Here is a 24,217-nt window from a genome sequence, read left to right as displayed (position 1 = left end):
TATGGCAGTGCTACAAATCTTAGTGCAAAGTGACTGTACTAAGTGATTCTCATTTCAAAATGTCCTTATGATGCCTGCTACAGTGTAGCGGTTCAAGTTAGACTGAACCCGTTGGCCAGCTTCCCTCAGGGTCACTCCATGGTTGATTACATGGTCCACTATTGTAGCTCTGATGTCATCAGTAATTCTGTTTCTTACTCTTCTTCCCCTTCCTCCTCCCCGTCCTCGTCCTCCTCTTGCTCCTCCTTGTCCTTGTTGTCCTCTTCGTCCTACTTCTTCACCTCCACGTCCTCTTCCTCGGGCTCCTCTAGTTCTCACTCTTCTCACTCTTCCTGCTCCCTCCATTGTACTCCACACGGACAGCTTACCTGTAGCTTATTTATAGTGCTTAGGCTGATTGGAAAGTGAACTAATTATCTAACACAGTTTTCACATGTGACAGTGTGCCAGACAGCCATAAATGTGTATAGTTTTGCTAGGAGTGTGTTGATCCTTTGCAAATTGAGTGTAAAGCAGTGAGTTGTGTTCACAGTTCTGCAAATAGAGTGCTGTGCAGTGGATTGTAGCTACAGGTTTGCAAGGTGTGTGTTACAAAATGGCAAACTGAGTGCAAAGCAGTGTTTGTGCTTTTAGTTTGGCAAACTCAGTGAGTGGTTTTGCTATAAGCATTAATAGTTTTAGAAATTATGCTATAAGAATCACAGTTAGGGTTTAAGCATTCAGGAAAAACTGTAATATACTATAATGCCAAAAGTATTCACTCACCTATCTAAATCACTGAATTCAGCTCCATGGCCACATGTGTATAAAATCAAGCATCTAAGCATGTAGACTGCTTCTACAAACAATGAATCGGAGGGGAGACTGCGAGACAGACCTTCTCGTCCAACATCAGCGTCTGACCTCACAAACATGCTTCTGGAAGAATGGTTACATATTCCTATAAACACACTCCTTCCCAGAAGATTTGAAACTGTTACAGCGGCAAAGGGTGTGCTGACATCATATTAAAGTCTGTGGGTTGAAAATGTGATGTCACTCGAGTTCATTTGTGCGGAAATGCAGATGAACATACTTTTGGAAATATCATGTTTTATTGAGTCTTTTATTGTTACTGTAGCGATGACTTCCACTTTTAGTGACAGTGGTTTTGCTTTAGTGTGTTTTTATTTTGTTCTAGTCTCCCCGGTGTTTCCCTGTCACTGCTTCCTTTTGTCTAGTTTCTGTGTTTCTGCCTCTGTTCCTCTGTCTCTGTGTCGTTACCAGTAAGAGTCGACTTGTGTCTGATTGTTTCCATCTCTATCTCATCCCAAACCTGTTTCAAATCCACAGTTACTCCTCTCTGTAGTCCTCTAGTCCAACCAACCCAACCAGATGGAGTAAGGAGAAGGAAGACAGAAAAGAGGAAACCATGAGCAACAAGCAGAACAAAACAAACCACAGGAGCCAGTAACTAAAGTATTTTGGTATTTAGTAGTGACGGAAATGTATGGGGAGTGAAAAAGAAGGGAGTGAAGATCCAAAAGATCTTATCACTTCATCACCTTATCACTTCAGGAGTCTTTACATAACTTACCTTTACAAACTGACACAAACCTGACTCTAACCTCTAAATTAATCCTAAACCCAGTCTAAATCCCCTAAAATCAAATGATTTGCATTGACAGGTTTTGCATTTTCTCTGCATTATGACAGTTTCAGGTGACAGACGCTGCCCCCAACACCTCTAATACCCACAGAGAAGCTGTGGGAGTTGAATTGCACTTCACTTTTTTCAGCTCAGCCTAGTGGAACAAAACTCATCATCCCTGACATCATTCCCGTCTGGCCTCGCTCGCTGTCTGTCTCTCCACCTCCCTCTCCATCCTTTCTACTCCAACCAATCAGTGACACAGAGACGGAGGTCACCGTCTGTGTTCATGCGCGCCCGTGTGTGTGTGTGCATGTGTGTGCATGTGTGTGCGTGTGGGTGTGTGTGCGTGTGTGCGTGTGCGTGTGCGTGTGCGTGTGTGTGTGTGTGTGTGTGTGTGTGTGTGTGTGTGTGTGTGTGTGTGTGTGTCAAAAAGCCAGAGTCATTATTTAAACTGTTGGATCTGAACTGAAGTCTGAATTTCCTCACGCATCAGAAAATGAATCACATGTGTCCAGGTTTGAGTTCAGAGGTGTCCCCTCACACTTTTTGTGTCAGTCTTTAATAAATAATTGACTCATTTATCGATTCAGAAGATATTTCACTGTTATAAATCCTGCTGGTTACTGATGTTCTACCTCCCTGTGTTTCTACTTCTGCTTTCTCTTTCGTTGGACTCTCATTTTAAACAAATTTTTTAACCAAAACTAATTTCATCACAGAAGTCTAATCTTTTGTGCATTCTCATAAATATATTTTTATTAGTTTGTTCTTTTTTATGCAGGGATCATCATTGCTCTCTTGCTCAGGATGACACTTACCTTTCTGTAGAAAAGTCACGACGCACGACCTGAAGCTTAATGTGGACCTACACTCAAATCCAGCTTTAGCAGATGTATTGCTATATTGTGAGTTCATCATGCTTTTATTTTTCTTCAAGACCAAGTGTTAAAATAAGAATCCAAAGTTGTCTGATATTGATATTAAGCCACTGTACAGGCCCCATGTTAATACCAGCATCCATGTTTTAGACCTAATGTCTTCTCTACTGCCCAGTGGATTTATATAAATCAGTTTAAAGACATTTACTGTTTATCCTTGATTAAATTCATCATTCATTTTTGGGGTGGTCTGAAAAGTGAACCTGTAACTCTTTGAAATGGTCAGCAGCGGGTGCTCGTCTGATTACAAAACAACAATAAATAAACAAGTAATGATATTTATTATCTTTTGGTTTCGGTTACACTAATCAACCCTGAAAAGTTAGGAGTTTAGTTTAACCAGTATAGGTACGTTTAGTTTTAAGCCTGTTTGTTGTTAGTCAGAATGTCATGGTCCAACATTTGGAGTTTGTTGTGTGGTTGTTGTGATTCTTTCTGCTGCATTTAAGAAGTGAAAGAAAGTGCTAGCTCTGTATTGTTTAGATTTTCCCTGGTGCACCTGAGGTTATTTCTAGTTTCTGTGTTTTTTGTTATTCCTAGTCTCATGTAGGTGTCTTGTCATCATTGTTTCCTTTGTAGGCAGCCCTGTATCTGTGTGTTTTGTCGTTCTTTCTGTCTCGTCTGTCTGTTTTCTCTTTCATGCCTCCCATCTCAAACTGGTCCAGACCAAACCATTATGCTTTCCCAGGCCTAGAAGTCCTGCGATTGCTCCTGACGGCAAACCTGACATGAAATTGGCAACTCTATGAAATACAGATGCTAATCAAACTAGTTTTGTAGCATTAACATTAGCTCACCTCAAATTTCTCCTATAATTATGGCCATGTCCATGTGTTCACACAGCCTGCTTGATAATCATGCAAGAGCAGGAAGATAAAGGAGAAAGAGGTCAAAACTACAAAAACCAAGTAGGTTTTGTTACTTTAAGTGCACTGTTTTTTTGTAATTTTCTAACTAATCTTATTATGATCTTGTCTGCCCTTGTTGTGAGTCATTGTGAAACCAGGCAAAAATGTGCAGACTAAATCATGCCTAAAAGTGACTCCCCAGGGAATATTAAATAAAGCTGAGGATAATTATTTGAAAGTAATACAGAATGCCCAAAACCCACCCCCGCATTATAATCCAGTATATCTGTAACTGCCACCTGTCACCTCATTCTTCTATTTTCTTTACATGTTCACTATAATTCTATACTTAAAATTTAAGAGTGGTTACTGCTTTGCTTCTCTTACTATAAAAAAAGAGTAGCGTGACTTTGATGTTAAGTTGAATCCATGGTAACTGTATTTCATAAACCACCAATATTTGGCACCCCAGAGTCCCACACAGGTGTTTCCATTTATTCTGGATAATTAAGTCTGCCCTCAGGTTAAAGCAGAGTGAGCATGTGCAGACATGTCAGGAACTAAAAGAAAAGACCCACCCTATTTATGGCCAAAGTTAGGAGAGAAAAAAGTAAGGAACCAGTCTGTGGACCCCTACACACTTCTAATTGGTTACATTAGGCAACACAACTGGACACTTTTGACTACATTTGTGTGTGGGTGCCTTTAGAAATGTCGTAACACAGGACGGGCGATACTTCAGTCAGTTAGGAGCATAAAGTTGTGAGAATATTTTCTCAGGTCTTATGAAACCAAGACAAACAAAACAATCGATCAGTTTAAAGAATGGCTCAGACCTTCAGCAGGGACTCCCACACACTGAATCTCTCTCCATGGATGAGGATTAAATACAAACACATGGACAGGTTTTAGTCGTAGCCAGTATTTGTTTTAGAAACTTTCAGTGTTTGCTTCATCTGTGATTAACAGGACTGTTGGCTCAGTAACCAAACGCAGTCCAGCCTGAAGTGATGGCTGGAAATGTCCTAATTCAGGAAGATAATGGATAAAGGTAAATCAGCTCCATTATTCTCTGTAACGTGATATCTCATTGTCATTTATCGCTGTCTTTAACCAAGCTCAGAAATTACCATAGGACATCTGTTTTTTTTACATTTCTTTTAGTTAATGTGCCCAAATCCACACAAAAAGTTAACTGGAGATCAAACTGTCTTTGAATACCGTTCTGTTTTGACTTTGAATCTGGACCTTGATAAACAAAATGGATGGATGGATTTTTACTTCCAAGCTAGAGTGTTAAGCAGTACATGGAAATAACCATTGTCTGGTGTGAACCCGGTGTTTATTAAATGGGACAGTCTTGTTAAAGTCATAAGAAAGGGGTAGGTAGTAACTGGACTGTTAAAACTGATTCTCAAGATTTTCTCAGACACTTTTGGAAATTATAAAACAAAACCAGATGTTTTGCCACCACTGATTGATCATTTTAATTGGATCAAAGTGGCAGACTGACCTGTCAACAGGCCTACACCTCCATTCATACAGCAATCTGCTAGCAAGGCTAAAAATATACACCGTTCAACAGCAACCTCATTACATGTGACCTTAAGAGTTGATGAGGATTGTCTGGGTGTCCTATTGAGTGAGTGAGTGCTCCAATTGATCCAGGGATATTGAGGACCTAATGATAGAGTGCTTTTCAATATATTTCAGATAAAAAAAGCTTAATCTCTTTGACCTCGTGAAACAGGATGGACGGCATCTATTCATCGTAATACTCTAACTCCAACCACAAAAAGCAGAGTACAGAAAATTAACAGCAAACTGATGACCCAGTGAAATAATAAGTACTTGAGTCTGTCTTTATTTTTATCCATCCATCCATTCCTTTTCTTTCCCTTATCAGTCCAAATTAAGTCTTATATATTAATTTTGGGATTACTGACAAAAAATTATAAAAAGAACTGGATCCATAACTTTAGTCAGGTCATCGGAGACTTGCTGGACCTTAAGAAAGATCATTATTGCAGTGAACAGAAATCTAACTTTTTCCCCTTACCTCCTTCCACATTGGGGTATTTGGGATGATTACCTCTAAATTATGTGTGCACACTGTGTTTTTAACTGACTATACTTGGTGTTGTGTGTAAAAGCAAAAAGTTTGATGAGATTAATTAAATTAGAAAGAAATGTAATACATCAACAGCTTAACAGAAGAAGTGTTTTCTTCAGTGCACTGCTGGGAAAAATTGTAGAACTTCACAGCTGTGTTAAGATCCCTCTAACACTGCTGTTTACACCCTTTTCAGCTGCTCCTCGGCCTCTCTCCCTCTCTCCCTCTCTCTCTCTCTCTCTCTCTTACTGATAGATCCATTCTCGTCTCTCTCCGTGTGCAGATTAATTGATCCAACTGCCGTCACTTGGCCTGTTGATTAATTGCACTCTTTACCCGTGTTTCAGGTTTGAGATGAGACATTGAGAGAGGGGAGCAAACGAGGGTGTTTTGATGAAGCACAGCCTGAAAACACTAAGTGCAGCGAGAGAATGGAGAAAGTTGGTGCAATAAATGGAGTTCAGGAACTCCATTATGACTGTGATTACAGCTCTGTATGATAAAATGCATCTGAATAGAGCTAGCAGAGAGACAGGCAGCTCCTGTTCTTTCAGTAACACAGGGTCTCTTTGAGTAGTGTTAATGGCATTAGATACTCGGGAGAAAGAGCAACGCCACTCATGAAAAATACACGATAAAGAGAAATTGATGCAAGTGCAATTGTGATGACGAATTAGACATAGGCTATTAAAGGTTCTCGTGTTTAGGTGCAGTACTTGCTCACAGTTAGTGTTCCTGCTGGCCTAGATCCTAAAAGTGAGACTGTATGTATGAGCCTGTCATGACTCATATGTCACGTGTGTTGTACTTCAACTTAGGCCTCAGTGGCATGGGCCTTCACAAGCCACTGGCAGGTTACCGACTGCCAGGAGAAAAATGTCTTTCCCAACCATTTGGCTAGTGCTGGAGGTTTGATCTGTGTCACCAGGTTAAATCGATTGCAAAGGGGTGGCAAACCACAAAAATCTTTGCAGTTGCTCTGATTGCTAGCCGATTGGCATGGTTGTCCATACTTTATATGGAAGATGTCTGCAAATACTTGTTAACTATTAGCTGGGCAGCAGAAAACCTTGAAAAATTGTGACACTGGAAACTAAAACTAATCACCTTCAAAGTTTTCTTGCTGCTGCAGCCAACCCATTTTAAAAGACACAACTATTATTTTGAAGGCAAACATTCTTTATATCCAGTTATTGTTGAACTTCTCTCTGCTCACCAACAGTGTTTATTTTTTTGTCGAGTCACCATGTTGCATGCAAACTGCAAGCCACTGCAGCAATGTCCTGGTGACCAAAGCAATCTGGGTTTCTGGGTGCAGTACCATCATGATAGCAACCTCTCACCAACTCTAGCTACTGTTTGACATAATACCCAATTAACTCAAGATTTACTAGCTAATGAAGCAATTTTAGCAGCTAGACAACTAGCGTTACACTTTGATCTGATATTGCTAGCAATATTATTAGCAAGAAATTTCAGCATTTTTAAAATTGCCATGAGCATAATTTGATATTTTTAATAAAAATGCTTTCCAAAAACATCCCAAATGCCCCCCGATGTTGTGAATATTTGATACCATAAAACTGTAGGGCTTTGCATTAGGAAGCTTTTTAGTTTCTTTCACATCCACTAGATGCTGCTACAGAAAGGCTGACTGTACTAATGTTTTAGTGTTGAGTTTTTAGCATAAACTTTCTTGGTCATTCACCTTACTCTAACATGGGTCTGTTCCATTCATGAGACGCTAAAGGATCATTTTTTTATATTTAAATTGTAAAGAGGCTAAAGGTGAAAGCATGATTTATTTTCCTGATAACTGTTTTGTCTCAGTCAGCCATGGCTCTGTGCCACAGCACCAAGAGTTACCGTAAACCATGCTTATCACAGATAGGATAGATTCCCATAAAGCAGAAGGTTCAGCAGATATGAATGCGGTCACTTTGTGTTTATCATATTCAGCGTGCAGTTTATTTTGAGTGCGGGGCAGTTTGAGCAAATATTATGAAACATGTTTTGTCCCAGTCTCCGTGTGTGTTAGGCAACTGAACTTTGATCAACAGCCTTTTTTTTAAAGATAAAACTGAACTTCTGATAACTGGGAAAAAAATATTAATGTTTTAATGATCCTGTAACAGTGACCCTGTTTTCACCTATATGACTTCCCAAAACAATTCTTATATCATCTGTCCTAAAAGATCTCAACTAACTCAAACCAAAAACTGTCAAATGAGTGAAATGAAGCACAACAATGTTGAATACATTTTAATCAGACCACTTCTCCAATGAATGTGGCAAACATGGTAAATCTCTGAAAAGAGAAGTGATACAGAGGTCGAGACATTGACCAGGATCTGTTTCCTAATATGGTTTAGGTAAAGATTGTAATCATCCTCTGCCTTTACCAATGTTTGGTGTCAAGTTAGGGCAAAGGTCTTTGATAGGAATCTTGTAACTGTAGGTTCTGCTCTCAAAAAGATCCAAGTCTGAGCTAAACTAAAGACTTTCCCCCACAACAATAATAAGGACTCTGGTGCTTTTGCTTCTGGTCGCTGTGGTCAGCAGTAAGGCTTTGAGCGATGTGAATGGGCCCGAACGATGAGGTGTTACGGTCTGGATGGCTACTACAACCACACCTTGGCTGACTGTGAGTACAAGCTTATTGTGGAAAATGTCACAGAAGATCATTTACATCTTAAGTGTTAAATCACTGCAAATATTGTACAAAGTATGCAAAAAACCATCACAGTTAACAAACTATCTATGCATGTTGTGTATGTTATTCCTTCTAAAAGTGCAGGTGAGTATTACAAAAAGCTTGCAATGGTGGCAGCTTGTATTTCTATGGGTGTCCAAGCTAATTCTATTACTTACACTGGGGTAGAAAAGAAACTTACATTTATTTCCTCTCTTCTTTTTTCTTTTTTTTTACAAAATGGGACATTTTGTAAAAACTTAAAGCTACATTCATTACACACAAGTGTGGATTGGTTGTGAAAGATGTCTTGTTTTATATTTTTTAAAGCTCAGAAACACTCCCAAGCAAAAGATGTCCATGGACATTTTCCAGGTAGCCTTTTAAAAGAAGACTTTTTTCATCTTATTTGAACCACTGAGGAACTTTCTTTGAGTTAGAGGTCTAGGAGGCTTTTACATCATACATATTAAGACTAAAGGCCTCATAGGTGGTTCCAACTCGGCTAACAAGAGTTCAAACTGCCCCGCTGGCATCCTGAATTATGCACGAGAACACGTCTTTGCTTTTTTAATACAACATTTTATTGATCACGATCAAATACAATGACAAATAGCCACACAACATTCGCTCCTGGTTGACAGGCTAGTAGTGTGAATAAAAACATATTCATACTGGTTATATCTAAAGGTAAATTATGTTTCTATATCATTTTGTGTTGCATGCTGAGTATGTAAGACTGCTTTCTTCCATTTGCGCAACATCTCTAAAATTAGAAATATCCTGTCTCAGAGTGATGCTGAAAAACTAGTTCATGCATTTATTACTTCCAGGCTGGACTACTGTAATTCTTTATTATCAGGATGTCCTAAAAACTCGCTGAAAAGCCTTCAGCTGATCCAAAATGCTGCAGCAAGAGTACTGACAGGGACGAGAAAGAGAGAGCAGATTTCTCCTGTTTTGGCTTCCCTTCATTGGCTTCCTGTTAAATCCAGAATTGAATTCAAAATCCTGCTCCTCACATACAAGGGCTTAAATAATCAGGCCCCATGTTATCTTAATGACCTTGTAGTGCCATATCACCCAATTAGAGCACTTCGCTCTTGCACTGCAGGCCTACTTGTTGTTCCTAGAGTATTTAAAAGTAGAATGGGAGGGAGAGCCTTCAGTTTTCAGGCCCTTCTTCTGTGGAACCAGCTTCCAGTTTGGATTCGGGAGACAGACTCTATCTCTACTTTCAAGATTAGGCTTAAAACTTTCCTTTTTGCTAAAGCATATAGTTAGGGCTGGACCAGGTGACCCTGAATCCTCCCTTAGTTATGCTGCAATAGGCGTAGAGCTGCGGGATTCCCATGATGCATTGAGTTTTCCTTTCCAGTCACCTTTCTCACTCACTATGTGTTAATAGACCTCTCTGCATTGAATAATATTTGTTATTAATCTCTGTCTCTCTTCCACAGCATGTCTTTATCCTGTTTTCTTTCTTTCACCCCAACCGGTTGCAGCAGATGGCCGCCCCTCCCTGAGCCTGGTTCTGCCGGAGGTTTCTTCCTGTTAAAGGGAGTTTTTCCTTCCCACTGTCGCCAAAGTGCTTGCTCATAGGGGTCATATGATTGTTGGGTTTTTTCTGTATTTATTATTGTGCTATCTACTGTACAATATAAAGCGCCTTGAGGCGACTCTTGTTGTGATTTGGCGCTATATAAATAAAATTGAATTGAATTGAAAATTGAATTGAATTATTTGGGCAAGCAAAGAAAACTTTACTATGTTGACAATATACCTGTTCTGTAGAGAGCAAGATGCCAATGTTATGGCTGTACGTTAAGGATGAGTTAGCAGTCACCATCAAGCTAGCCTGGATCTGATAATTTAACTTGTAAAACAGTAACAACATTTAAATTACTGAGATAAGACATTAATGAGAGTAAAATGTGCTGGTAGTTACATTTTCAGGCAGGCAAGATGTCTCCAGAAATTTGGATTTGTGTGAAGACAAAGGCTGCCAACGTTTTATGGTGCGCTTTCAGGTGTGTCATCCTGTGTCATCTTTTTTGTCTGCAGGGCTTTGCTTTACCAGCAGTGCATCAAACTTCAACACCTCAGCTATCACTCACAGATTCGATGGAGCCAAGTTTTATGGCATCTTTCAGGTGAAGGGAGGTTTGTGGTGCAATGACGACCACCCCAAATCAGCTAGATGTGGCGTCAGCTGCACTGGTCGGAGATGAACTTTTAGGATGCCTGGGCCGTTGACCCAGAGTTTTGAGTTTATCATGTTATCATTTCTAGTCTTTGGTTTCTTTGTTAGAGTTCTGTCTTATGGTTTATGTCTCTGTGTAATCCTTAGTTGCTGTCTCCCCTGTTTGCTATATCCCCGTGTCCAGTCAGTGTCTGTGTCTGCCCTGGTCCCACGTCTCTGTTCCCTCTGTTGCAGTGCCTGCCTGTGAGTCTGTGTCTTTAAGTTCAGTCTGTGTTATGTTTCCTGTTTTACTTTGGAGGTGCATGTCTTATGTTAATGTATCTGGTTTTGCTTCCCCTGTTTCGTTAGGCCTGATTTGCCCCAGCTGTGTTTCCCTCCTGTTGCCCATTCCCTGATTGCTCCCTCTGTGTATTTAAGCCCTGTGTTTCTGTGTCCGTGTCGCGATCTACCCTTATCTAGCTGTGTGTTCTGTCTGTGTAAGTGTATTTTGTGTTCCTTGTTTTGTTACCCTTTTGAGTTCACGTTTCGCCTCCGAGTGTCTGCACATTGGGTCCTCCTACTACCACTCCTGCCTGCACACAGCCATCACAACATGAACAACCATACATTAATCTTTATTATATTATTATAAAAAATGTGTTTTCTCTTGTTTTATTACATTCCATTTCTTTGGGCAAGTTTTGTCCCCCCTGTAGTCTTGTGGTGGTCTGATTGGTGGCTGAATTTTAGTTTTTAATCCATTCTTCCTGGCGGTGATGCTCTTATGATCTGTCTGTGCCTGCTTGATGTGAAAACAGGCCATATGCTGACAATATCTCTCTGGACTGTTTGCATATTGTCACTCACCATTAAAAAGTCACTAAAGACTTGAACTGATTCTTACATTTTCAGAAACAGAACTTGTACAAGTAGACAAAGCTGAGGTATAATACAATTTTTCATTTTTATTTAAGGTCTTAAGTCAGGAAATAAAGTATGACCATGTATGTGAAAGACTATACCGTCATGATTTTGCAATTATCAGACCCAAGGAGAAGACCAAAAATAAAAGTTGCAAAAGGTTTATATACAGAATAAATGGACCCTGAAATATACTGCTTGTTTGTTTTTTTTCGGGGGCGGTTTGTCCAAATTTGCACTTTTCTCTGTTTTTGGTCACAGAGCTTCTGACTGATAATGTCAGGGTGGCAATCGAATGTGCCCAAGCAGTCGTGAGGGAACGCCAAGGGCTCAAAGCCTGGTAAGACCTGATCACTGGTCTCACTGGAGAAATGAGGCGTCCTTGTGTCTGGTTTTTAGGGGGACCTGGAATAATCAGTGTGAAAACTGTGACTTGTCCTCATACTTGGATGGATGTGAAATTCCATGTATTCCAAACTAGACCAGTTATCAGCGTAATGCAGGTCTCTGATCTGGATCTCCATTAAGTCTGAAACCTTTCAAATGATTCTTTACTGAAATTCCTAAACTAATAAAGTCAGGTAAAACCTTTACTTTTCACTGTGTTTGGTCTCCAAACACCAGCTAACAGATTCACATATTGGAATATGATTTAGTAAAGCTGTTACACCTTATGTATTGCTAATGAATAACTATTCCCAACTTTTCCTATTAAATATTATACCTAATAAATCAACACACATATGGATATGATTTACTCTCCTGTCGTCTTGTGTCGACTCAGTGTTTTTGGCACTCAGAATTACTAAAGTTCACAGATCTGCATGAATATTTACCTTGTCACTTACAATAAACCAAGTGGACTTTTTAGGGTAAGATCCTACTGCAGAATAGCCACTTTTTAAAATTTTACCTTTAATTGTTTTTTCCTAGCCCTGGTACTCTAGCATTTTCATGTATTTAATAGGTCAGCTTATCTGCTGGTGCAAAGGAAGAAGCTGGCAGTTGCCATCACAATTCAAAATATCTCACACTTATTACATGGATTTAGCAGATGCTGTCAAAACATTAATAGAGAGAAAACTTCTGGGTAAAATGTAACAAAAAAAGAAAAAAGGCTTCGCTTGCAAAGTGTGTTAATGTTACAAGTAGACCCTCACCTCAAGGAGAACAGTGGGCTGGCACATGCACAGACCCCAGGTGATACTCAAGCACACCCCCTGTTGGCCTCTTACTTCATAAGCCCCCTTTTCTTGAGACATTTTTTTCAGTTTGTATTTTATAATATTAGATCTTGATTTTAAAGTGGCCCATGGCATCAGTTTCCTAATTAAAAGCATGCAATGCCTGGCCATTGAATTTTTATAATTCTACTACACCTCACACACCCCTTTCCTCTCCTTGCTGTCACAGAGAGTTGCCATTAGTGCCCCCCAAGGAGCAACATCTCAACTATGACCTGCTTTTACTGCTGACAGCCATGTAATGACAGCGCTAGCCTTGTCCAGGAGCATCTCCACAACGGGGGGCATGGGGTGGCCCCATTATTCTAATATAGATTAGCCATCAACTAACATGTCAAATTTTGATTTTGCATTCACCATTTGTAGCAAAATGCAAAGAAAGCATCAGTAAGGAGGATGATGCGATCAGCAGATATTAAAATAGGTAAAAGATGTGCTGCTGTGCACAACGTTTTTTTTTTTTTTTTAAATAAATATTTATTTATCTGAGCCTTTTTTCGGCTTGGTAAGATAAGGGTCCGAACAGTAATTTACAAGAAAAGACTTTTTCATTTTGGTTTTATGGATTATTTGGTGTGATTGTGAAACATGGAAACTGGATCTATCAACTCTACAAGACAAGAAAGTGTGCATCAAAAGAACAGACTTTCAAAAGCAGCTCAAAAATGATTCTTCATCCTTAATGAATATGTAGCATTAATTCTGATTAAAATGTAACTGAAATATATAAAAACAAAGATGTATTTATTCACTATGGTTTTGTGCTGGTTTTGTGTCCCGTTTTAAAAGTTAGTATTTTTGTGTCTAGTTCTCCATCTCTGTTAATTTTTCCCATATATTTTGTTTTGTCTCCTAATGCCCTTTTAAGTAAATAATACATTAAAAATGTTATTTGTTTGCTTAAACCTGACAGAACAATATACTCATTAGAAATAGAGAAAAGCCCCAGTAAGTAGCTGATTATACCCAGAATAATAATCACCAAAGAATGCAAGATTATTGTAGGAAGTAAAATACTGTTAATGCAAAGCTGATTCTTCCTTACGTTACCCCTCTTGTCACATCTTTAGTTTTCTTCTTGTTTAATCAGTGCAGCAGAAAATTTCCAGTGAAATCTTTCACAAGTCACGAATGGGCTCCTCTTATGATCACTGTTTTTATGAAGACTATGAAGTTTAAGGACATGTACAAGGCATCCGAAGGGGGGAAAAATCTATCAAGGTATCAAACACTTTTCAGATAAATCTCTGTTAACTTTTAGTCCAGGCTGAACAGTATGTCCAATATACCATGTAAAAGTGAACGTTAGAAGTCTGGAATATTCTTTGCCCCTCACATAAGCATTGTTATTAAGAGCAGAAAGGTATAGACAGAGCAGTAGTAAAGGTATCACTTTTTTCAGTAAAGTCTGCGGGATGGACCTTTCAAATCTCAGCTGCTTGTCTTCAGTTTTTTAAGGCAGCTTTGTCTTTAATGTTGGTCTCTGAAGACAATAAGGGTCAAAGAAGGTATTAATTGTAACTATTCTTGTTGGTTTTGTTGATTTTGAACATCCTTTTTGCTTTTCTCCAAAGGGTTAGGGATTCAGAGCTAGGTTAGCTCTCTTACTTGGTTGTCCTGAGTTGTGCATAACAGCGGTCCCCAACCCCAGGGCCACAGACCGGTACTAGTCCGTGAGTCCAGTAGCGGTTTTTGATACGGGCGACACGGGCAGTTGCCCGGGGCGGCATCGTGGTGGGGGGCGGCATCACGGGCATCGGCAAAAAAAACAAAACAAAACAAAAAATTGCTCGTACTCATGCTGCTCCAACATCAGCCAGCGCATATTGGGAATGGCATAGGCACCGATCGGTTTTCTATCGCCCATTTGCTGGGAGTAAGGGTTTGCGAGGTGCGCCTGCTGCTTGCGGCACAAGATGGAGAGGGCGGGGCGGCGGGGGATTCTCTGGCTGGCTGGAGCGGCATCCAATAACCAACTCGCAAAATAAAACAAAATAAAAACAAAACAACAAACACGAAAACACCAGACATTATGATACAGACTTATAATTTGCACCGATGTTTTTTCGAAATTCTATACACGAAAAGTGAGCGCGAGAGCCCTCGGTGCGCCTGCGCGCTGCGGAAGTCAAAGTAAACTTTATTGACTATGTGCACGTTAGCATATGCTACTTCCGGTGCAAAAACTCCTGTGGGGAGCTTTGTTTCCGGTGTCCTATTCGCGCCCTGTTTAATGTCCAAAAGAAGTTAACCAAATGAATGAATTAAGCGTCGATTTACATTTCTATAGATGTCTTGGTCATTTACCCAATATAACTGTAAATGATGTTCACGGACTTGTCGATATTTTGCCCCCACGCCTCAGAGCAAAAGAGAAAAGGGATTCAAATGTTATATTTCTCAGCTGTCCCTCGTTTATTGCGGGTGTTATGTTCAAAAAATAACCAGCGATAGGTGAAATCAAGTAGCCAATTTTATTTTTTTGATGCGTGGACATCGTGGACATCCAGTACTGCACTTTTTAATTTAGAAGGTAAGTCACAACATACCCTTCATACATACTAATGTATAGAAACCCTCACCAGCAATCATTCATTTTTTGTGTGGCTTTTTTCACGGTTTGTTAACATGCTGTGACTGTTGTTCATCTGTAGTTTGAATGCTGAACATTTGCCTGTTTAAAGAATAAGACCAGTCACTATACAGAGATGTGCTTCTGAATGTGGACGATGTGTCTTATGCTGCAGTGATGCAGTTCTGCTTGTGTTGAGTGATGCAAACAACCGATCGATCTAAACTCTTTAAACGTCAATCACGTGGTTACCGGCTACCGGCGAAAATAATCGGGACGGTAAGCCAATTTCTGTCTTAGAACATTTGCGCCGCTGTGTGTTTTTGTGGTCTTCTTTTGCGGCTAATTCAGTGAATTTTGGTCTGATCGTGGTGAAACTTTGTGTGTGGAGTCAGTGATAGCTCTGGGAGCTAACCAGCCTATCTTTAATCGGTTACTTACATGAAGTCTGAAGAATTTCTGGTTCGGTTTTGTTTGTTTAGCGGACTTCTGTGCATTTACGTAACTGCTCGTTTAATCGCGGCTTATTTTCGGTGTGTTTGGTGGTTGTAGAAATGGTTTATATGACATTTTAGCTGAGATTATGAGGTTTCTGTGGATACCACACATGTCTGGACTTATATTTCTCAACCCGCGTTATAACCGATTAAACATGATCTCCTCCTTTTTGCCCCCGGACCGGAGACGTGGGGCTTAAGTGGTTAAACGTCAAAATCTATCATTAGATTTTTTTTGTGACACAACAGTGGTGAGTGTTCCCACCTTCTGCTCTTTGGAACTTAACGCAATCTTTCCGTTTTCAAGTTTTGGACATGATTTTGGAGTATATCTTCGCAGTAGCGATTTACCGCAAAGTAAAGCTACCGGAAATGTGCAACCCCACATCCGGCCTCAAACCAGGAAGTTAGCATTTTCTCGTGCACATAGTCAATTGTCATCTCCGCTACATACAGTCCAGTATATAGAGAGATGAGACGACGAGGCTCCAGTTACAGCAGTGCAAGTAAACAAACAACAAATATAAGAAGAGTAAGAAAATAAATCTACACTTTAGGACTAGGGGTAAAGGGATCAATAACAATTTATAATTTACAGTTTGATGATTTAAAGTCTCACACACAACTCGTTGAAAGGGAAGGGGGGCCGGCTGCTTCCAAATAGAGCACATTTCTTTTTTTCTTTTTTTTTTTTTTTTTTTTTTTTTTTTTTTTTAATTTGTTCATTTCAGGCACAACAATAAAGTTGAACATAAAGTGCACAAAAACAAAACAAACAACAAAAATGTACCTGAAAAGGAGTGGGATGAAGAAAACTTATTAAATCCCACCCCTATATTCACTTATCAACAGAAACAATAAACTTCCGCAGCTACGCCCAAGCAAAACAAATAGAACCTTCATAACTGAATACAGAATATATTAATTATAAATTGCGTTACCACAGGTAACAGGCAATAATAATTACAAGTAACAAACACACATACATATACATACATACATATATATCTACACACACATGTACATATATATACATACATACACACAAACTTTTTTTTTTTTTTTTTTTTTCCCCTTGGAATCCATACCAGCAATGGTAAGAGAACAGACATTTCAGAGCACACTAACACCATCATTGATTATACTGTGACCAGACCAACTGTTTGTAGAGAAATTTAAATCTATGAATATTTTTGCATTGTTTCAGTTGTAAACTCAGACTGTTCCAGATTTTCACACCACATACAGACACACAAAAACCTTTACGGGTTGTTCGAGTTCTGGGTAATTTGAATTGTCCAAAGCCTCTCACATTATAAGCCCTTTCTCGAATTTCAAATATAGATTGTAAATTTGCAGGTAGAAGTTTATTAAAGGCTTTGTATAAAATTATGGATGTATTGTAATTAACCAGATCCTGGAATTTAAGTAACTTTGCCTGAAGAAAGAGTTTGTGAGTATGATCTAGATAACCAGCCTTGTGAATAATACGCAGTGCTCGTTTCTGTACTGTGACTAATGGATTAGTTGTGTTTTTATATGTGTTTCCCACACTTCCACACAATATGTAAAATATGGAAGAACCAGAGTACAGTACAGAGTACGAAGTGCATCTTTATCAAGGTATGGTTTCACTTTATTCAAAACTACGAGGCTTCTGGAAATTTTGGTTTATGTGTCTGACGTGGGGTTTCCATGAAATTTTGTTATCAATTATGACTCCCAAAAATTTGTTTTCACTCACATTATCAATGGGTACACCTTCTATAGTAATTGGTAATTCTATATTATATTTTAAATTACCAAAAACATTGCCTTAGTTTTATTTATATTTAATGATAATTTATTTATATCCATCCATTTTTAATTAATTTTAGCTCCCTGTTTACGGTCATTACAAGATCGGTATAATCATCGCTACTGAAAAATATGTTAGTATCATCTGCGAACAGTATGAGTTTAAGTACTTGAGAAACATCAAAACATTGATAATGTTGTAAATCCAAGCCCATTATGTATTCATGATTTGAATCCTGAGTTGTGCAAAATCCCAGAAATAAACCCTAGACAAAGTGAATCTGTGAACTAAGGTGTAGGTCTATTAGGTTATGATTCTCGGGTTGGGGGATGGGTGTTCATACTGGAGTGCAAAATTAAAACCAATGGAAGATGGACAAGAAAAGTTCAAAGCCATCAGGTGATCACTTTAGAAAAAAGAGAAAAGAAGAGGAGGAGAAATGAGCAAAAGATACAGGTAAGCAGATGTGTCATTGGATAATGGCAGGTCATCCTGAAACAATCAGAATCAGAATACTTTATTAATCCCTAAGGAAATTATGTGGGTTACATAAAGAAATGGTAAAAATAGTAACAGTAACAGACTAAACTCCAAACAATACATTATGTTACAGATTTTAATATCAATTAGTCATTCTCAGTTGTTGATTTGTCCTGTTCTCATTGTATGACGAATTATGATGGCTGTTTGGTAGCCGTTTGCATACAATGCATACTCTCTCTCTCTCTTCATGTGTGTGTGTGTGTTTCTCTGGTGAAATTCAGTATGGTTCCAACAACAGTTTTATGTTAATGTACAATCCTTAATATGTTTTATGTGTGTGTGCGTGTGTGCCAGAGGGGCGCCAGAGGGAGTGTTCGCCCGGGGCACCAAACAGGCTAGGACCGCCACTGCGTGAGTCGTTTGGTACCGGGCCACAAGAGTTGAGGCTCAGGTGTGAAATTTATGGTTTTCAGGGTTTTTATCGTTTTTTATTGTTATTTTTTTAACTTGGTTTCCCTGTGTATTTTCCCGTGTGTTATGAATAAATCTTTTTTTTTTTTTTAAGTACCGGTACTGGTTTTATTTTGTTGTATTTATCCGTGACACCTTAAAGGCTGGTCCGTGAAAATATTGTCAGACATAAACCGGTTCATGGCACAAAAAACGGTTGGGGACCGCTGGTGTATAATGTATGACTTGCTACCGTCTTGCCTAAAAACCCTACTTAAATTGCACTTGGACATGGGTGTTAGATCTTAACCAATTGAACATGTTAAGGTGGAGGAGTTATGTTAGGGGGGTGGCAATAGACCTGCATAAAATTGCAGATATAATGCTTATACCCAGAGTCCAAAGTAAAATAAGACCCTGGCAACAGTTAGATGGCTTCTCGTTTGGTGTCTCTTCGAGATCACTGTCTTCTGTCTGTTGTTTCTGCTCTTAATTAAACCTGTTTTATTTATTGTTTTTAACTTTCTTAAACTTCGGAATACATTTCAGCCCCATCATGTGCTTTGTTTGTCTCTCTGGATTGTGTAACCATGAACCTAGCCTTTTGTTTTATCTAACCCATTATTTGTTGTGCATTTGGATCTTCATATCTGAACCTGGAGAGTCACAGCATTTTCAGCTGAGCTTTTCCAACAATAAGAAGGAGATTCAGCAGCAACTGTGAAAATTTTAGACCAGCACAGACATCATCATGAGGAGTGTGTTTGTTTTCTTGCTTTTAATGACTGTGGTCAGCGCTAAAATCTTCGAGCGCTGTGACTGGGCCCATAAGCTGAAGGCAAGCGGGATGGACGGCTAACGTGGTGTCAGCCTGGCTGACTGTGAGTACCAGCCTTTTAATTTAAGAACAAGCAAGATGACATGACGCTTAATGTCTAAGTCACCAGTAACCCATATGGTAGAGTCCTTCCTACCAGTGGAATGGTATGGCTAATGTATGGTTCATATCTACCCATTTATATGGGTATTTGGCACAAGTAATTGGAGATTATAAGGCCAACCATGTAAGAGAGCTGTTTTAAAAGCAAAAATCTTTTTTGTTTTTGAAACTATGCTTGTTTACGAGGTGGGTAAAATGCATCCATAGGTCTATCCCTGAGTGGTTCTCTGGCACCAGTAAGATCACAGTTCATGTCATCTGTGGTGCTGGTTGTCATGAAGTCAGCTTGAAAGAAAATACAACAGCAACTACTTCTAAGTTTCTGATAAGACCCTAAAGAAAAATGTCTCACTTTTGCAATCCAAGTTTGCTTATTTAGATTAAATGAGCAGAGCAAAAAGTTGTATGTGGTTTCATGAGCAAAAGTGAGCAAATGTCAGACTGAAGTAAAGAGCATACAGTCATCTTTCTGACCTGCTTCATCAATCCTTACATGCTTCTCACAGCTTTCTCCTCCCTTAACCATTAACTTTGATGCCAGCTCTTTCCTTTTTTTTTATTCTCAGGTGAATTTCTATTCTACTGCTTTTCACAGAGTTAACATCAGAGTTATAGATATATATCACAGCTCAGGTAGAGGCAGGATTCATACAGAGAAGGTTGCTTCATTACACATTACTCCACTCTGTAAACTTGCAGTCTGTGTTACATCTGACCTGTATGGTGTGCAGAAGAATACACAGTAAAAGTCAAATCCAGAGTCATCCTTACATTGAATTTTCATAGTAACTGTGTCATGTACGTAAATGCACAAATTGCTCTTTTTTTCTCTGTATGCCATACAACGCTAGGAGTGTGTGTGAGAGAGAAACAGAGTAAGTGAGTTGGGGTGGCTGGTTCTTGCTTTTGGCATCTGTGTGATCTGAGATTGTGACCCTGACCCTTTATTTTGGAACAATGAATAGTTTTTGATGTATGTCAGCTAAGAATGGGTTTAAAAAAATATTACATACTCTGATTGTCTATGCTTAGGGTTATTCACAGATGAAAAAAAACAAGTCGGGAACAAGCTCGCAAAGAGCATGCGCATTTTTTGCTGCCTCAGCAGTGCGGAGCTGTAGGAGAAACACAAATTAATTGGGAGATGCAGGCTGATGCAACAAAAACGAGTAAGTAGGGTGTACAGCGTATACTACAGTCTAAGGCACATAGAAATATTAGGTTATTACATACACGTTGGTCAGTTGTCTTGTGGCAACAAGACAACTGACGAATTGAAACAAATGAGCGTGCTGTGTGTGCAACAGCGCAACAAACATTACCTGTCATTTTATTAACCGCACAAGTAGTGCTGGTCATAGCTGCTAGCTAACTGGGTAAGGGGGTGTGTGTGTGTGTGTGTGTGTGTGTGTGTGTGTGTGTGTGTGTGTGCGCGCGCGTGCGCATGTTTTGTTTGTATATTTTTTAAAATTCTTACTCATGATATAACATTTTCCCGACATGTCCTGTAAGGACATGAGCAGGAAACAGTGACAGAAGGAGCTGTGTGAGGCTGCTAAAGGCAGTGGATCCCTCACCAGCTGGAATAAAAAGAGCACAGGTAACAATAACACATGTACCAGTTTATTCAAGTACAAAAACAATAATAAACAGCCTTACTACATGCATTACTGACTATATTAATTTCTGTGTGGATAACACCGTACCTACCAGGACTGTACGGTGTTGTCTCCAACAACAAACCTTGGATTACCCCAGAAATTAAAGCTGTCCTCAAGCAGAAGAGGAGGGCCTTCAAATCCAGAGACAAAGAGGAGTTGAAAAGGGTGCAGAGAGAGCTGAGGGGACTGATAAGGAATGGGAAGGACAGCTACAGGCAGAAGATGGAGAACCAGCTTCAGCAAAATAACGTTGGTGAAGTCTGGAGAGGCCTCAGAACCATCTCAGGCCACAAACATCAGAACTCTCTGCCTGGGAGGGATGTGAGGTGGGCAAATGAACTGAATAATTTCTTCAACAGATTTGATTCATCCATGAGGCAGTCTCCAACATCGGCTGCTGACTCACCCACCCCCACTGCTGCTGTTCCACCTCTGACACCTCAGACACTTCACACCTCCTCTACTCACCCTGCTCACTCCTCCCCACCCCCAACATCAGCATCCAATACACACTCAACACAAGGCTCCAGCCTGTCTGAGGAGGATTAAAGCCAAGAAGGCAGCGGGTCCAGATGGCATCAGCTCAAGGGTCGTCAGGTCCTGCGCGGACCAACTGTGTGGGGTGATGGAGCACCTCTTCAACCTGAGCCTGAGACTGGGAAGAGTCCCACAGCTCTGGAAAACCTCCTGTGTTGTACCAGTGCCAAAGACTTCACGCCCCAAGGACCTCAACAGCTACAGGCCAGTGGCTCTGACATCCCACCTGATGAAGACCCTGGAGCGGTTGGTCCTGGCTCAGCTTCGGCGCCTGGTGAGCTCATCACTGGACCCACTTCAGTTTGCCTACCAGCCTGGCATTGGAGCGGATGATGCCATCATTCACCTCCTACATCGTTCCCTCGCGCACCTGCAGACCGCTGGGAGCACTGTGAGAATCATGTTCTTTGATTTCTCCAGTGCCTTCAACACTATTCTTCCCTCGGTTCTGAAGGACAAGCTGGAGAACTCTGGAGTGGACCATCACCTCACTACCTGGATTTTGGACTACCTCACCGACCGACCACAGTATGTGAGGACTCAGGGCTGTGTGTCGGACAGGGTCGTCTGCAGTATGGGGGCCCCACAGGGAACGGTTCTGGCTCCGTTCCTCTTCACCATCTACACTGCAGACTTCTCCCACAACTCCACCCAGTGCTTCCTGCAGAAGTTCTCTGATGACTCTGCAATAGTCGGCCTCATCACTGATGGGGACGACAAGGAGTACAGAGGACTGACTCAAGACTTTGTGGACTGGTGCCAGCTGAACTACCTCTAGATCAATGACAGTAAAACCAAGGAGCTGGTGGTAGACTTCCGCAGGCACAAGCATCCTCCACTGCAACCACTGAACATCCAAGGTATGGACATCGAGGCTGTGGACAGCTACAGGTACCTTGGTGTTCATCTGAACAATAAACTGGACTGGACTCATAACTCAGACGCCCTCTACAGGAAAGGGCGGAGCAGACTGTACCTGCTGCGGAGACTCAGGTCGTTTGGAGTGGAGGGCCCACTCCTGAAGACCTTCTATGACTCTGTGGTGGCCTCAGCCATCTTCTATGGTGTGGTCTGCTGGGGCAGCAGCATCTCTGCCGGGGACAGGAAGAGACTGAACAGGCTGATCCGAAGGGCCAGCTCTGTTCTAGGATGCCCTCTGGACCCAGTGGAGGTGGTGAGTGACAGGAGAATGGCGGCTAAGCTGTCATCCCTGTTGGACAACATCTCCCACCCCATGCATGAGACTGTGACAGCACTGAGCAGCTCCTTCAGTGGCAGGCTGCGGCACCCACGGTGTGGGACGGAGAGATTTCGCAGGTCTTTCCTCCCCACTGCTGTCAGACTCCACAATAAAGACTTCTGCAGCTGATTAAACCCACACATGTGCAATAAGACTGCTATATGTGCAATTCTTTTTCTGACAAAGTTGTACTTTTGTATTTTCTTACTCAGTTGTATATAGCATTTGTATTCTATTGTATATAGTATTTTATTTTATTTTATTGCATTCCAGTGTTTTCTAATTTCTGCTACATAACTTTGCACTTTTGCTGTAACGAAACAAATTTCCCACCTGTGGGACTAATAAAGGTCATCTTATCTTATCTTATCTTATCTTAAACACAATGTTTTGGTTCTATGACATTTTTCTATCATTACTTTTTTATGGATTAGGTGCAAGAGTTGTTAAGTGTGGATAATGAAATAATAGGTTAATGCAATAGCAAATTGTGCCTTGGTCTCAGATGGACAGCAACTGGAAAGTGATAGATGAGATGAGGAGATGGAAGGGGGGAGAGAGGCAAAGAGTGATTCACAGGCAGAGCCTAGTTTGTTTCCCACTGTTTTTTAAATCTGTTGCCTTATTGTTCCAAGCGCTCTTTGCATTTTATTATTCTCTCATAAGACTTGTTTAATCAGCTACCATCTCTCCTATGGAATCTTTAATATCTACAGTCTCAGATCAGCCCTGCCCTCCAGCACTATCAGCAGCAGGAGCAGCAGCAACCCCTCAACAGCAACATTGTACCCATCAGGTAAAACCTAGTCTACGTTTGCTTTGCATTGTCCCCACCTGATGGTAATGATATATTGTGATGTGATTCCATATTATTATTCTTGATGAATGTGGGTTGTTGTTATTCAGCTTATGTGCCCCTTCAAACATCTCTGCACGGCCCTGATCATCAACATAATGTCCCCATCTTCCTCTGCAGCAGACGGAAACATTACAACTGGTTTTGAAGGGAAACACATTGAAATTAATAATATTAAATAAAATTAATGAACTCTGTTAAACTCAGTTAACATCTCTACTTTCACTGTTTTTAATTTCAAAGATTGAAGAGAGGTTTTGATAATTTTCTGTTTTTGTGGTCATGTTAAGGGGCTGATAGATGAATTTAAAATCACTGGTTGAATGTTTAAGGCTACTTTAGTCTTATTGAATCAAACATGATGTTCATTTGAGAAAATGTGGCCCCATGTGTTGCAAAAACAAACGGAAAAACTTTCCACAACTCTGGAATCTGTCTCAACTTGACCAATATGCTTTGTTTGTCCAGCTGTATTTTTTAAGAATACATCCACCATTGCTTGCTTTTCCACTTTCACCTAACCTAACCCTTCCCTTGTGGGTATTTGGGTCCTCTTATCTAGTTTTCTCTAGTTATCTCTTCTTCTTCTTTTTTTTTAAATACACTTTTCAG

At 40.2% G+C, this 24,217-nt stretch overlaps 1 long non-coding RNA gene across 2 annotated transcripts; it reads left to right on the top strand.

Annotated features, from left to right (window-relative positions):
- The first annotated feature begins 3,984 nt into the window (after positions 1 to 3,984).
- Positions 3,985 to 9,072, top strand: LOC120440868. Of its 2 annotated transcripts, none has more exons than XR_005613584.1 (3): positions 3,985 to 4,029; positions 4,389 to 4,470; positions 8,056 to 9,072. It is a non-coding gene; the product is annotated as an uncharacterized LOC120440868 (long non-coding RNA). The 2 variants fall into 2 exon arrangements; XR_005613585.1 differs by lacking the exon at positions 3,985 to 4,029 and having other exon boundaries at positions 4,039 to 4,470; positions 8,056 to 8,176; positions 8,325 to 9,072.
- Positions 9,073 to 24,217: the final 15,145 nt, after the last annotated feature.

This window comes from Oreochromis aureus, linkage group 7 (assembly GCF_013358895.1).
Source record: "Oreochromis aureus strain Israel breed Guangdong linkage group 7, ZZ_aureus, whole genome shotgun sequence".
NCBI lineage: Eukaryota > Metazoa > Chordata > Actinopteri > Cichliformes > Cichlidae > Oreochromis > Oreochromis aureus.
Note: the sequence above shows the minus strand (reverse complement) of the source record. Positions and strands in the feature narration are given on the sequence as shown.